Below are 4952 nucleotides of genomic sequence, written 5' to 3'. Positions count from 1 at the left end.
AATGAATGGTGGGACAACAACCAAGTTTGGGGAAATAACCATTACCAAAACCCATACCAAACATGGGGCAATAACCAATACCAACCAACTCCACATTTCCAAGAACTCTATCCTTACCTTCCTCAACAAACTGAAACGCCAAGCATGTCCTTAGAGGACATTGTGAAAAGCATTGCCACTTCTACCCAAATTTTCCATGAAACAACCCAAGCTAGCCTCGGAAGCCTAGAGCAACAAATAACACAAATTGCTCAATCAATGAGTATAATGGAAGCTCAAGACAAATTACCATATGAAGAGAGCCTATGGCATAGCACATGTGCCATTCCTTTGAAAGATGAGAAAAGTTTTGATGGCCCAAGAGAGCTATACGAAGAAGAGGAAGAAGAAGTAGAAGTGGAAGAGACTGTCAAGGAGGAAGAAGACATTGAGAAAGCTGACAATGAAACTATAAAGGAAGTGATAAGGGTTAACAAAAGAGAGGTTGAGCCACCCACTACCATTGAGAAACTAACTCCAATGGTAGAACAACCATAAGAGCTGGAAATGATAAATCTGTCGGACCCTTCAAAGGATACGTATCCCGAGAAAGAAGACGCCCAACCGGTCACCTACTTAACCGCCATGTCAAAGAGGGAAGAGTTGGTCACCTTAATGAGCAAGTACAAGAAAGAATATGGTTGGATGATTGCTATTATCAAAGGTCTAAGTCCGGTATGGTTCTCCCGTAAAAAGAAAGTCAAATATAAGAAAAGAGTCCCAATGGAGGTATGGAAATTAAAAAATATAGACAAGGGGAAAATTTGCAAGGTTAATAGACATCAACTGAAGCCATTCTATGAATGTTTTGATTCAAATGTCCAATATGTTGTCCATTTGGACGTCCCAATGTGTTAAAGTGAAGTTTGGAGGCGTCTCGCCAAAGATGTTAAAGAAGGGCATTTTTGGAAAGCATTTTGTTTTCGTGTCTTTGAATTCAAATAAAGAAGTTTTGAAGATGTTTTGATGTTTCTTGTAGAGTTATCTTTGAAGAATTAAGTGTTTCCATATGTTCGGGCCCTTCCAATCCAAGAAAATGCGAAGAAACAAAGAAAAATGAAGCAAAAATGAAGATCGGGATCAGCGGGTTGCGCGACACGCATGCTGTTGCACGGGTGGATTGCACGGCCAGGTGTGATGAAGCGACATTGACCCAAGACTTAACTGCAAGGTCTGCACAACCTGCGCACTGTGCTGGGCAGTTTGGGCTATTTTTGGCTATTATTTGGCCAGGTGTTGACCAAAGGTTTTAATGAGCTGACCTTTTGACTTTTCTTGACCAACATTGACCGAAATTGACCCTTGTTGACCCATTGATTAAAATGTTCAACTTTCCTTCTTCTTCATTTAACCATCTTGACCTCCCACTCCATTCCTCTAAAGAACATAACCTTCCAATACCCATCTCGCTGAAAAAATCAAGATTGTCGGAGTTCTACCGGTCGGAATTTCACGAAACCACCGCCACATACACTTTCAGCCTCCCGATCCTGCGATTTAGGTCATTTCTGCCCTTACCTTAAGCATTGAGGACAATGCTTGTTCTTAAGCTTGGGGTGGGGCATTTCCTTTTCCTTATTTTTTCATGCATTTTTAGTTAGGGTGCATATCATTTTAGTTTTAAGCTAATTTGCATTCATTTTTTTTTATTTTATAAAATTCAAAAAAGATTTTATTTTCTTCTTTTCTACTTTTTATTTTTGCATAACATTTAGCTTAGGGCATTAGCATTCACAAGGGCGGAACACGAGCACTAAAACTAGAGGGACTGGATACCAAGTGAGTCAAATACATATTTGTTTTGATTTTTCAATGTAACGCCCCGTCTCTGGTATGTTGCTTTCGTGGCATTTATTTAGAAGTTTTATTGAGGGACTCGGCGAGTCTATGGCCTGACTCGTCGAGTAGGGTCGAGTTTTCGTGCACGTGTTAGTTGGCGACTCGACGAGTCCATATTCGGGACTCGACGAGTCTGCCTGCCTGGAAGAAACCCTAAATCCCCGGGTTGCTCACTATTTAAGCAATGCTATGTGCCCCAAACTCGCCTCCTTCACCCTCAGAGAGCTGTGAGAAAACCCTAATCCATTCCTTATTGTTTTAAGTGCTTTTGTGTGGATTTTGAAGGCTTGAAGAAGAAGAAGAAGAAGAAAGGAGCAAAGAGAAGAGGTGTAGAGCAAAGATCCAAGGGCAAATCAGAGTTCATTGAGGTATTTCTCGGATTCCTTCTGTTTTATGCTTTAGACCTCCATTAGAACTCTTCTAGGGCTAGTTTGATGCATTTTCTAAGCCCTATAGTTGTATGGATGCCTTAATAGGTCGAGATATCTCTAGATCTGTTCATTTAGGAGTTGTAGAGCCCGTATCTGTTGCCTTTTTAGAGATGCTTTGCATAAGAACCCTAGATCTAGCCTTTATTATGATTTTTTAGCCTTATTATCTTCTTGGTCGCTATTGGGCACGTAAAGATAGAATCTTTACGTGCTAATCGAGTTAAGGAAGCCCAGATCTATAAGTTTCAGACGCTGGATTCAAGCAGAATCGAGTTTAGAGTAGCTGCATGGATATGACTCGGCGAGTCGGAAGAACGACTCGGCGAGTCAAGTCGCGAGTCCCGTTTTTCCCTTTTTGAGTGATGTCGAGTGGAAGCCAGTGAGTAGTAGAGTGGACTTAGTGAGTTGGAGGACCGACTCAGTAATGGAGGGACTCGACGAGTTGTTCATACAACTCGGCGAGTCCAAGGCAATCTTCTTAGCTCAAGAACAACTCGTCGAGTTGTTCATATGACTCGGCGAGTCGGATGAAGATTGTCTGAGTTCTTGGATCGAGAGGGTACTCGTCGAGTCGATGCCATACTCGGCGAGTAGCCACGAGTAGGGTTGAGAAGTAAGACTAGAGACTCGGCGAGTTGGCGGCCCAACTCGGCGAGTCAGGTCAACTGTGGGTTGACTTTGACCGAGAGAGTTGACTTTGACCAAGGGTAAAAGAGTCATTTTACCCAGTGCAGTGTTTAGCATTTGATTGAGTGTGTTTATGGACTTGTAGCTGGGGAGATACCAGAGCAGCAGCAGTTAGCTTCCAGAGCCATTCACACAGCAGCCAGTTCACGAGGTGAGTTTCCCTTCAATAGGAACGGGTCTAAGGCCAATGACGGCCCGTTCAGTTAGCCGTAGTTTCTGGACTTCGGTCCAATGCAGTAGCTAGTATGTTTGACGCCTCCGTGGCTCAGACATGATTTATGTGTTGTGCTAGTTGATATGTTTATGCTATGTTCAGTCAGCTTCGAACTTCGGTATGATGTAGGGGACAGAGGTCCCAGTCAGCTTCGGACTTCGGCCGGATGTAGGGGACGGAGATCCCAGTCAGCTTCGGACTTCGGTCCGATGTAGGGGACGAAGGTCCCAGTCAGCTTCGGACTTCGGTCCGATGTAGGGGACAGAGGTCCCAGTCAGCTTCGGACTTCGGTCCGATGTAGGGGACAGAGGTCCCAGTAAGCTTCGGACTTCGGTCCGATGTAGGCGGCAAGGCCCCAGTTAGCCCAGACTTCGGTCCGATGCAGTGGGCAAGGCCCAATATGTGCTTATTTGTCATTATGTGGTATGTGGTAGTTTGGGGGGAGCTCACTAAGCTTTATGCTTACAGTTTCAGTTTTGGTTTCAGGTACTTCCGCAAGCAAAGGGAAGAGCTCGGGATGATGGCATCGCATACACCACAGCTTCAGATTTGTCTTGGGAGTTGATTTAGTTTCTTGATATGTTTGGATACAGTTGTGATACAGTTTTCTCACAGTATTTTATTATGGTTTTTTTGAAACACACAGCTTATGATTTTATTATGTGATACTCAGTCTCATGGGTTTTGTTATAATAAAAATCGAAATTTTTGGGTGGTATTTTTGGGATGTTTCAAGTTGGTATCAGAGCCCTGGTTTGAGGGATTTGGATACACCTCCTGGTGCATCTCAACTCAAACTAAGGGAAAGATAAAAAGATTTTCAAAAAAAAAAGAAAAATGTTTTCGAATGAGATTTTGAAAAGAACTTAGAAAGAAAAGAATTTTTAAACAAGATAAGGGTGTGGTGCATGCAATCAGCCGAGCTCAAGTAAGTACTCCGAAATTACCAATACAAGTTTTATTATTATGATTAATTGTTCCAGTTTCAGTAGAACAACATGCTAGTATAGGACTAAGGATCTAGGAGGATGCCTTATGTGCCTGCTATATGTGTTACAGCTTTATGAGAATTGCATGCTAGTATTGAGTAGACAGCAGTAGGATAGCCTGTTTAGGTTATGCCTGGTAGCGCGAGCTTAGCATTGTATGCTAGAGTAGCTTCTCGTTATGAGAATAGTTTTGCCTGAGTATGTTTCCTTTATCCGAATGCTGCTTGCTTTGTGCTTTGTGGGACTCTGAGTGGTGGGAGTTAGCCATTAGGTGAATACTTCACATCACATGTGATCAGGGTTGAATAATCTCAGAGTGCTGGATTTGGCCCTATTGCGCAGCTCTTGTCTAAGTCCAACCGTTGTAGGGACGAGTCTTTTACTCGAAGGATTATCCGAGCCTCATTGCATGTGATGGTATTCAGGTGGTGGCTAATTAGCATTATAAGGAGGCCTTCAGCAGCTGAGGACTGGTTTGAGTGGAGTCAGCGATTTCCCTAGGGCAAGCCTAGGATGAGAGTAGCAGAGATCAGTAGTAGTAGAAGTGACTTGGTGGAGTCAAGGCAGTTCTTGAGGAAAGTACGGATAGATGTGGAAGGTAGTATGGGCCCGTACTACTGAAAGTAGAGGATCCGTACTCGAATCAAGGAAGGCCGAGACAAGACCAGGAAGCTAGTGGTAGTATCAATGATCCCTTGAGATATTTCAGTTTTCTGATGTTGCTATGATGTGTTTCAGAATGGTGGTTTTGCG

Source organism: Lactuca serriola, chromosome 7 (genome assembly GCF_051521515.1).
Source record: "Lactuca serriola cultivar US96UC23 chromosome 7, Lser_US96UC23_V15, whole genome shotgun sequence".
Taxonomy (NCBI): Eukaryota; Viridiplantae; Streptophyta; class Magnoliopsida; order Asterales; family Asteraceae; genus Lactuca; species Lactuca serriola.
This window is presented reverse-complemented; position numbering follows the sequence as displayed.